The 11962-nt window shown below is 36.6% G+C and overlaps 1 pseudogene; it reads right to left on the reverse strand.

Moving 5' to 3' along the window:
* Nucleotides 1-2013: 2013 nt before the first annotated feature.
* LOC120254430 lies at nucleotides 2014-8979 on the reverse strand (annotated as a pseudogene).
* Nucleotides 8980-11962: the final 2983 nt, after the last annotated feature.

Consider the following 11962-nt stretch of genomic DNA (forward strand, 5'->3'; position numbering starts at 1 on the left):
GTCCTGTTCCAATCAGTATTTCAACGTTGACATCATTTTTAACAATCTTTGATGACTTACTATAGTATTTTAATATTTTCTTGTGTGTTAACTCAAAGTTTAGGTTGAGTTCTTTTTGTATTTACCTCAGTAGGGCTTATATAGTGATTTGGAGTGTGCGAGAGCTGAGTTGGCATTTATTTCATTTAGTGCATGTGAATCTATGACTGCATGTGCAAAAAAGGTTTTGTTTTTACATTTATTTGAGTTGTGTAGTCATTTAGAGTTATTTCACCTGCATAGGAGGCTGTACAACCCCTGGGGCACCATGGACGGTTAAAGAACTCCATAATCATTAAAAATCAAGTAGTTAAAGCATACAAAACAATATAGTTCACATCCTGGGGCACCATGGACGGTTAGCCTCTTATGAATGGGTACAATGAGGAAAACAAAGATGAAGCACTAAAGAAAGAAGACATGACTTTCTTCTTGTTAAGATGATCTTCCTCTCCGAGCTCTATATTCTTAACCCCACTTCTCTTGTACCTTCAAATCTTCCTTGATCGACTTAAGATGTGTGGTGAAGCTTGATCTTTACTCTCTTCAAAGTCTTCCAGGTGGAAAGTTGAATCCCTGAACAACAGAAGAGGAAAAACCCTAGAGACTGGAGTTAAAAAGGGCTATCTTCCTGCTTGACATGATCTTAGCATGATCGTGCCTAAATTGTGTTTCCATGGCCTGCTTTTGTCTTGCTTGGCATGTGCTTCCATGAACATGATCGTGCTAGGAGCCCCTGGCACATGCTTCCCTTGTTGAGTGGAAGAACAACTCCAACCTGAGATATTCAGGGGAAGGGATACTAGCGTGCTTCAACCGTGTTGGCCCTGGTGTCACTCCCATGCAAGCTTCTTCACTTGATCTGCATAAGGCTAGGAGATTTAGTGGGACAGAGCATGACTGTGCTCTGCCCGTGCTGAGTTTGAACACTTAGCATTTCTTCCATTTTCTCTAGTTTAGAGACCAGATTCACTACTAAATAAATTGAGCTCCTCAATTCTTGTATCATTAACAAGCATACCCACAATAGCACTGAATATATACAAAGATGTGCTAAAAGGTAAGTAAAAGCATGAATTGAGCATAAGAATACATGATATGAATTGCACTCATCAAATAACCCCACACTTGAATCATTGCTCATCCTTAAGCAATCTCACATCATTCAATGAAAGGAACGATGAGTGCATCACCTCTGATCTTAGGAGAATGCAAACTTCTTAAACAAAGAAAAAGTAACAAGTGTTAGAAACAACAATAGTACTCAATACGTGGCTACACTCTTACTTCAAAGAACTTGTGTGTGTACAAACCCTAAGTTGAGTGCCCCACATTTTTCAAGATTTAACCTAGCAAAATAAAACCTAGAATTGACTATTCACAATGGGTGGTTGCTTCATACACCCTATAGCTATTGTAGTCTTCTCTCCCGGTAGGTCATCAAATGTACACTTGTAATGCCTAAAATTTGACTACTCAAGAGTATCTTTCACTCTTCTAGGATGATAACTCTTTCTACCATCTTTTCAAACAGCATTTAAAAAGAACCGGTAGGGTATCCCACAAGGAATCTGACTTTCAAGGTTTTTTTTAAACACAAAAGAGATAAGCGGTTTTCATACTAACAACATGCGGCTCGACAATTATTGTTGATTGATAAACTTAAGCCCTCAAAGTAAGAGTGAGACTATAATATGGATCTCAATAATTAACTAACACACATGTATTTTCCTAAGGTTAAGAAGATCGAAATGTAATCGATCATAGACCATCATCGGATAAGCACTCATCATCTCTAGCAAAACAAGCATGCAACCCTCCCCCACACTTGAATAATACATTATCCTTAATGTAAAATGATTGACATGGAAAACAAAATTGAGACAAGCTTTTGTTGAGGATAAACTGATCCAATTCAAAGTTGCTGATGTTTATATTGGTTGATTATAGAATAGAAATTTTTATTCATTTAGATCAAGCTTCCTTCCTATTAATTTGGAAATTCTTTTCAAAAATGAGGAAATGATTCAATTCCAGAGACAAAGATCATAGTTCTCGAATGAGAAATCGAAAGGACTCTGGAGCATCTTCCGGGTTAGGTACTGTTCCTCTAACAATTGTAGCACCAAGTACCTCTTGATGAGCTCTAATATGATCAGATTTATAAGTAAGCATCTCTTGTAAAATATGAGCAACACCAAATCCCTCTAGAGCCCAAACTTCCATTTCTCCTACTCGTTGTCCCCCTTGTTTGGCCCTTCCTCTAAGGGGTTGTTGTGTAACAAGTGCGTAATGTCCACTGGAACGCCCATGGATTTTATCATCAACTTGATGGATTAATTTCAAGATATAGGGTTTTCCTATTAGAACAGGTTGTTCAAAAGGATCCCCTGTTCTTCCATCAAATATTCTGCTTTTTCCCGGATACTCGGGTTCAAATACCCATGGATTTTTTGTTTGCTTACTGGCTGAATATAATTCAGAAAACACTAGTTTTCTCGAAGCCTCTTGCTCATATCTCTCATCAAAAGGTGCTATTCTATAATGTCTTTTTAGCAGATCCCCCGCTAACCCGAGTGAGCATTCAAATATCTGTCCTACATTCATTCGTGAGGGTACTCCTAATGGGTTGAAGACCATATCAACAGGTGTTCCATCTTGCAAATAGGGCATATCTTGCCTAGGCAAAAATTTTTTGGAAATGATACCTTTATTCCCATGTCTTCCGGCTACTTTATCACCTACTCTGATTTCACGTTTTTGTGAAATATATACACGAATCATCTCTGGATTATAAATGGAACCACCCCTTTTCTGAATCCATCTCACATCAATAACTCGGCCCCTTCCACCTATAGATAATTTTAGAGAAGTTTCTTTTGCAGTGGATACCTGAATGCCGAGTATGGCTCGTAATAATCTATCTTCCGGAGCATACGACGATTCGGTCGCTGTCTGAGGCGTTAATTTACCTACTAAAATATCACCTGTTTCTATCCAAGATCCAAGCATCACAATTCCATTTCTGTCTAAATTGCGGAGTAAGCGATCCTCTAAATGTGGTATTTCCTTAGTGATTCTTTCAGGACCTTGGCTTGTCACATGAGTCTGAATTTCATATTTCCGAATGTAAAAAGAAGTATAAATATCTTCATATACTAAACGTTCACTAATTAGTACTGCGTCTTCAGAATTGTAACCTTCCCATGGCATATGAGCTACTAATACGTTTTTTCCTAAAGCGAGTTCCCCACCAACTGTAGTCGCACCGTCTGCTAAAATTTGTCCCTTTTTAATGCATTTACCCCTCGGAACCTGAGGTTTTTGATGCATACATGTATTTTTGTTAGAACGTTGATACATAACTAATGGAATGCTCATAGTGTCTCCATTACTTGAGAAAATGATCTTGTGAGTATCAGTATAAATGATCTTTCCTCCCTGTTTCGGCTATAGCTGAAACCCTAGAATCTAGAGGCATCTGACATTCTATTTTAGTTCCCATTTGGAACTTCTTGATAAGTGTGATAAGTGCTTGTGTAATAATAATACGAAGTATTTTTTTCTTACATTGTGAGTATGGAAATTGAGTATGCGTGTAGATTGTCTTGTGAGTATGGAAATTGAGGAATAGTCATGGGCACGGTCAATGTGATTTTTACATGGCCGTGTGTGCTCTACAACCCATTGGAACTCAACTCTCAAGGAATATAGCCCCATCAAACGTACCATTAGGAGTTCAGTGGAGTATTGTTTCAACTACCCATCTTCACATCTGCTTTTGAGTGTTGTACTTTTTATCCTGCTTGCATGTGTACATTAAGGGCAATGTACATCTTAAGTTTTGGGGGAGTTCACATTACGTAAGTTTTGACTGAAAATGCTAATGTAGCCAATGGCGGTTCACCTTATTTGCAATGGTTGTATTTTTCAGTTTAGGAGAATTTTTAACATTGAATGTTCTCATGCTCTAGTTTTTACTAGAATTTTTAGAAATTTTTGCCCGATTGACACTTGTTGCACTACTCGCTCAGTAAATCTTTTTGGAAACTCAAGTTCGATGTTTAAGGGACTAGTTAGTTTTTTTCTTGTGTTAATTTTTTCTAAAAAAACATGGTTGAAGGAAAAGAAAATAAAAAGCGAAAATATATACTTGTCTTAGTTGTGCATTTGGGGTGGAAAGAGCTACCACCTCTAAAGTATGAAGCTACTCTCATAATTCAGATACTAGTTATGCCATAATGAGAGAAAGAGCTATCTCATGGGATGAGTGAAAGCTACTATCCCGGTAGAAAGAGCTACCACCTCGAAATTGTGAAAGCCACCTTAGCGGCCGCTTCGGAAAGGGCTACCTTAGAGGATGTGTGAAGCTACTGCGGTCTCTTTGCTTTGTTTTGTAAATAAATAAGTACCTTATACTTAGAACTTTGAGGAGTAATCATTGGGTTGACTTGAATGAGTTTACACGCACTTATACGAATTTTGGATTTGTTATCTTTATTTATACGAGTTTTTAGTTAGAGCAATGACTTTTCGTATTTGGTGTTGAAATTTCCCTTGTAGAATGCTTCCCTTGCATGCTTTTGGTGAATCTAAGGCCAAGCACTTTCAAGATTTCCTTCTTTTATGCTTCAATGTTTTATTACCGCTTGAGGACAAGCAAAAGCTTAAGTGTGGGGGAGCTTGATAAATGCTTGTGTAATAGTAATATGAAGTATTCTTTTCTTACACTGAGCATTACTTTTCTTAGATTTTATCGCTCATACATGTGTATTTGTGTTACTTTTGTGCATATAGGGTTGTGGAGACAATAATTGAAAAAGGAAGCCAAAGTAGATCGTGGAGGCACTTTGTTGATGAAATCTTGGAGTTAACAAATGTTAAGATACATGTTGTGCTTAAAGACACGTGAGTGTGTGCCAAACTATGTTGTGCTCGAGTGAACATGCAAAGTGGAGGGGCACAAATGCAGTCACACTCATGTGTTCTGACTTGTGCAAAGTTAGCAAGATTGTCATCAAAAGTGATTTTGTTGAATAAGTAACGCGATCTACAGCATGAATGTCTGCCCATTCATGTGGCCTCGATGAAAAGTGTGGATTTTCGGAGTATTTTGGTGTAGTAGTACTGTAGAAAATCATTGTGGCAAAGTTACTGTAATAGTCACTATTTACAGGCCTCAGAAGATCAATTCCTGCAGATTCATACGGGCATGTGGAAATTCCACACGACATGTGGATGCCCGATTCTAAACCTATTTAACTCACGATTTTAGCCCATTTTTAGAATCTTTTGGCCCTATATTTTTCTCATCTTTTCTCCATCTTTGGAGGCGCTCGTGGCTAGGGTTTGGTGAGGCTTTGGCAAGGTTTTTGGAGTGTTCTACAGCCTTTAACACCACGTTTCTTCAGAAGATAGTTATTGGGGGAGCTTTCGTCGACATCGATTCGGTGAGGTGTGCCCTCGACTTGACGAGGGAACCTATGTAGAAGACGAGGCTGCTCCACAAGACCATCGATACAGACTAGAAAGGTGTTTTACTTTCGATGTCATTATTGATTGTATCTCGCTCCATGGAGAGCTAAACCCCTAATGGGTACTTGGACTTGTAAACCGTAGGATGATATTATTTCTTTGACTTTTCTATTTTTATTCTTTAATTGATGTTTCTAGTTGAGTTTTAATCTTGAATGGTTGTTGAATGGGTTTTCCTTTCGAGTGAAACTAGTGTTGAGAGCCAACATTGGTAATCCTTCTGGGTGAGTGACAGACCATGAGGGTTATACAAAGCAAGATTTGAGAAGGTCGAGAGGGTCAGTCGAAAGGTAGCAGAACATCCCTTTTCCACTTGGTGTGATTTATTCTATCTCCACATTCTAAGAGTTCTTTGCGGTCATAGTAGAGTGAAGTGCTAAGAGACGAACTCCGCTAGGGCTTAGTTGCGCAAGCAACATGAGTGAAACGTTGAAGTAATCTTTAGTATCTAGAGTTTAATTGTGACTAAGGGTCTTTCACTTGGACCAAAAACTTAGATCTATGTTACGGGAATAGGGTTTATCACTTAGAGTCCCTAGAGCTTTAAGCAACTTTGTACAGTGTGAGGTGTTGAGATTGAATGATTTCTCCGCTGGGGCATAGTGTAGGGTTAGTCACGGTTAACCTTAGGTTTAGGAATGTGTATTTTAGGATTTCCACGACTCATTAAGCATCAATTAGGAGACATAATAGTTGCTTTTGTACTTGAAGCAATAGTTCTAGGGGAAGCAATGTTTGGGTGGCCCACTTTCTATCGATTGCCTTTCCTCTCATTTTTTATAGCATCCCTCTTTCTTGTTGTTTTTATTTCTTTTCATATTGATATTTTTCACACTACCATCGATCCATCTTCACTCTAGTTAAATAGCAATCCTTTGTGTTTTTTATCACTATTCTCTGTGGATATGACTACCCTCTCACAATGGTATTATTACATCGACAAATTCGTGCACTTGCGGTACACACAGAAAAGGACGTGGTCAAAGTGCTTGAAAGTGCATATTTTATATATTATTAAAACTGCATTTAGCATGGAATTTTACATGTTTAGTGCCAAACTAGTACATAATCTCATTATTTTATTCACTACAAGCTTTTATTCTGTCTTAGGGCCAAATAAAACAAGGTATTTAGGAGCAAAACAAGTCGACTTGATGAACCAGAGCTTCACCATGGCTCACAACTGCTATGTTCATGTCCTACCATGGCCGTTGTCCACTTCTATCACAGCCATTATCAAGCCGTACCACTGTGGAATCATAGAGATTAACACAAAAGTCATAATGGACTCAACAATAGTCATTGTGAATCATAACGATCATGACCAATCAACACAATAGTTAAGTAGAGCATCCCAGGACATGACTTGGGGCCCAAGCTACAAACTTGCTCACCACAGCCTCCACAATGAGCATGGTAAGGCCATGGTAGACTTGATATTATAAATACCTTAGGGTTATCAATCTATAGCAAATTCTTTTATCAAAGCTGGGAGAGGCAGCTGGATTCTTGGAGACCTTTGCTATTGGAGATGAGTTTCATCAAGATTTCAGTAGTTTTCGTAAAGTTTTCCAAGGAAGATTTCAGTAGTTTTTCGTAAAGATTTCAGTAGTACTTCAGCATTTTCTTGATGATCTTAAGATCTACTCAACCTGAACAATCGAAGACCATATTGGAGGGAGTTAGTCTAAGAATTCTTTTGTTTTATTTCCTTTGGATGATTGTTATTAATTAAGCAATACTTTTATATCCATTAGAGGACCCCAATTCAAGGGGGATTTTATGTAAATTCACCTTGATTATTACTTGTGGTTCTTTATTGGCAATTCAATATTCTTTCTAGTTTTCGTGATTCATTGCATGTTTGATTTGTGATATTTTGCTGATGTAATGTGGAAGATATGCCCACACATTAGAAGACTCCTGCCTTGTTGGATCTATGAATGCTTTAAGAGATTAGATATTTCTATATTTTGGGATTACGGTTTGATTAGATTTCTAGATAAGGATTTGATTAGCCTTTCTAGTGGACTTCTTGAACTTAAGACAGACATAGGAGGCAGCGGTGGAAGAGATTCCATCTTAAGTTCGTAGTGCTTAGACCTAATTGCAAAGAGATTGGAACCAATAAGCCCTTGAATTCCTTCAGTCCAATACCAGATTAAATCATCACTCCTTAATGTTATTTCAGAAGTAATCATTAAGGGAATCTTCATAAGATTTCCCAAACTCTTTCCAATCACACATAATAATCCTCTATTTTATTGTATTAATTAATTTATAGAGGTAGAATTAAGATATACCATAGACGTTCAAGCTATTATTTAATAGAAATAAAATAATAGGAGCCTCTTGAGTTCCCTGAGAAATATGACCATCAAGCTCACCCACGAGTTATTACTTGATGATTCATGCACTTTCAGTATTTATAGACCTAAACCCACACATACCACATCTGTCATGTTGCATGTTACAACTCATTAAAGCTCAACTTTCATCATTATGCTCAATAAAAGAAAATAAAGAGAAGCTTCAATAATAAAAATTTTAGAAGGGAAAGATTCTTCTAAAATGAGTATATTCCCATGCAATAGTTAGGAATTCTTGACGTATTGAGCTGGCACAACCTGTTCCTATAGAATACTCTGGTTAAAAGCCAAAGAATTTCCAATTGCTACCATATAGTATTTATCATTACTTGGTTATAAATAAATCATCTGTGCCTTTTTTTTATTTTCAATATATTTCATAAAAGGACTCTCTATAAATCTCCAATGACCAATCCTTACATGAATAGCTAAATATCTAATGAGTCCAACATTGATTCTTTCAAAGGTATAAATTTCGCAAATGCGCCCATAGTGGCTAGGGTGGATATCTCATATATGAGAATTAGCACTTTACCCTAATAACATCCCAAAACCCAAATAACATAACCTAGACCGATGAACAATTTGGGTGTCCAATCCAAAACTTGAGATAAAGGGTGTAGGCCAAAAAATTATTCATAAAAAGGTTGTTAATAAAGCAGAAGTTACCAAATTTTGAGGATTCAATATCAATTTATGCCTGATTACTGCACATATAGTTCCTCAAACCCCATCTTCTACATGAACAAAAGTGAATCCAAATCGATCATATAACAAATCTATGCAGAACAAGGGTGTAAGAAGGTGGAGATGATGGGTTGAATGCCTTATGGGTATCTTACGATAGTAAACTATGTATTTAAGGTCTTCAATCTTGGTGTTATAGTCCAGCTTACAATCGTGATTGCTAGACTATAAACTTCTCTTGATTGTGCTTAGGACCTCCATTCCGGGCATATGTGCTCCCACTAAAATCCTTTGGATGACCCTTACGATTTGGCTTACTAGCATAAGTCCTTCCCATAAGTCCCTCCATCTAACAGTTATGCTCCTACTAAAAGCTTAAGCATGCCTGCAAGGTTCTCTGGATGAGTCTTGCAGCCATAAGTGTGGCTGTAAGGGGGTCGTAAGGTGTTCTATCTATAATGTTCCCTTGTTCTTGATGTTGAGAGAGCTTTATCTTCTTTATTTTGTCTTAACATTGCTTCTTTTGGCTCCCTCCTCTCATTTTACACTGCTCATCACATAAAATAACATTTTATACATTTTACTCATTTTAAGTATCATCATCCAAATAAACACCTAATACGTGCCAAATAAGTGTATAAAATGGTATATAATTATGTTCAATTATACACTTATCAAATACAATCATCCAACTAAACTTGATTACTTAAATCTTAAAAGACAAATAGGATAAGATACTAACATGAAACTCAACAACTAGTTCCTTTGCAGCCTTGGCTCTAAGGAAAAAGTTTTTGAAATAATTTGATGATTATCATTTTCTATTTTTTAAATGACTAAAGAATCTTTTATATGAGTTATGTTGAACAAAACTGCATTCTACATTGTCAATTATCACATTATCTTAATCCTATTTTATGCCAATAAATTAGTGATATTATTTGTTTTGAATGCCTAACTACTATTTCCATATCAATTATATTAATAAATGATTACTTTAGTCTTTGGATAGTATTACACACTTTTATAGCCAATTTGGGGCGGATAAATTTTTAATTTAACAACAATGGAGTGAAGAATCGTCCAATTCTCCAAAAGTACCATCAGGCTCCAAATCAAGTGAGAAAAATACCCATATGAATCTCAATGCTAATGATATCATTAGTGATCTAGGATTATGAAAGCTAGGTGTAAGCAAAAAAACAATGATCCAATGATCTAATCCGGTATCTGATCGCTTCCCCGTAAGTGTACAGGATCGCCAAGTAATACCTCGTGTAAAGACACGAGGATTGTATTCGTCGAAGCTAAGGATGTACTATTACTCCTTCGCTGCCTACAATCTAGCCTAACATCTTAAGCAAGGGAAAATACTTGACTAGATGTAAGAAAGTAAATATGATACGACTACACAAATTAAAGAACAAAGCAAGACATTACAAGAGCTACAGTGAAATACAATGGACTATGGATATGGATCACCTTGAGGGGTCATTATGATACAAGGATGAAGAACAAATAGATTGAACGGGTGTTTTAGACTGAAAGGATCTCTATAATAGACCAACCCCAATTTCTCAGTGATTGAACCCTAATCCCATAGGAATGTTGATTGGAATCTATTCCTAACCAACACCCCTACGATTGCATTAAGCACAAAGAGATCCCAAGATAAGGGTACACTCAACCTAAGTTTATCCTTATAGATCGGAGGGATATCGACATCTAATTTCTTAGCATATCAATACAAGCAACCCCTTTTAATTCATTCACGGCCTTTTGCATGTGAGTAGGTCACATCGACATGTATAACTCAAGAAAGAACTATAGATCTCTTTGTTGAGTAGTTCTTAGCATGAAGTACAATGAATTAATCATAAATCAACCCAAGCATTAGAATTAAATAACATTCATCCAAAATACATGATGAACCCCCCAAGGTTCACTGACATCTTGTGGCCTTATCGGTCTAGTGTGCCATTATACATGTATGTGCAAGAATATAAAGTAAAACACAATAAGAGTTCATAGATGACACTCTCTAGTCGAAATGATGAAGAATGAGGTGGAGATTGGGCCGAATGACGCTTCCCTAATCCAAGGAGTGCCAAATGATGCTTCCCCTAACCGAAGGCCACGTCCTGGTCCTAGAACCCTTCCTTCATTGGTCATGGATCTCTCCCTTGATTGATGAAGCTCTTAACACCTTCTCTAGCCCTAGAATGTCGCTTTCAAAGATTTCTTCATTCTTCCTCTTCTCCTCTCCAAATGGTGGCCAAGAAAGTCCCTTTTCTAACCCTAGAAACTTGTTTTTATAGGCTCGGGGCATACAGGCCATATGGGGGCTATATGGAGAGTGTATTAAGCCCAAAACTTGGATGATTCATGGCATAACAAGGTCTATATGGCCTTCATGCGACCCATATGGAGGCCGCATGAATTGGGCAAAACATTCTGCCATGAAAAATCTCAAGGTGTTACAGTAGTTGCTACATTGAAACTGCTATAGCACTTCTGCTATAGTAATATATTATAATACTTCAGTTGTGGTGATCTGCTATAGTAATATGCTATAGTACTACAAGACCTAGTTTTTTTCTTTTTCCACACTAATTAGGGCCTCGTGCTCTCCGTGGCTTCTCCGTGCCCTACAAAGCAAATAACACTCGATTAAGCACAAAACATGCATCAATCCTTGACAATATAAGTGTATAAAATACATATAATAAAATACATACATTTAGATACTTATCAGTATCCATTTTTTGAACACGAATTTTGCGGTTATTTGATCTGAAAAAATGGATTGGGTACCCACTCTAAACTTTTTACATGACAACCGGATCTGTTAGGGTCAGGAAAAAATAAAATCTTTGTACCTAAATCATATTTGGTTTTTAGTATATTCATGTATATATATATTACATGAGTTAAAAGTACAAAAAACAAATCCCTAATCTAGAGTTATATATATAATAATTTTAAATTTTACGTGTTTTAAAAGTAAAAAAAAAAATTCAATTCCTTAACCAATTCCCTCTAAATTATATTATTTTTTATTTTAATTCCTCTCTTCTAATCTTCATTGCCTGTGACTTCTCTCTGTCTCCCTTATTGATGAGACGTTTGATGGTTCCGAAAAAATTTAAGTTTTTTTGTATTGCTCAGGATTGATAAAAGTTTTTATTAAATTTATTGTGTGGAGAATAATATAAGATTTTAATCTTTTTTTCAATTATAAGTCTGTTATATTTATTTTTATGTATATTATAAAAAATTCCATATGAACAATAAAACATAAATTTGCATCCGGATGTCCAATATCCAATCCG

This window comes from Dioscorea cayenensis, unplaced genomic scaffold, assembly GCF_009730915.1.
Source record: "Dioscorea cayenensis subsp. rotundata cultivar TDr96_F1 unplaced genomic scaffold, TDr96_F1_v2_PseudoChromosome.rev07_lg8_w22 25.fasta BLBR01000444.1, whole genome shotgun sequence".
NCBI lineage: Eukaryota > Viridiplantae > Streptophyta > Magnoliopsida > Dioscoreales > Dioscoreaceae > Dioscorea > Dioscorea cayenensis.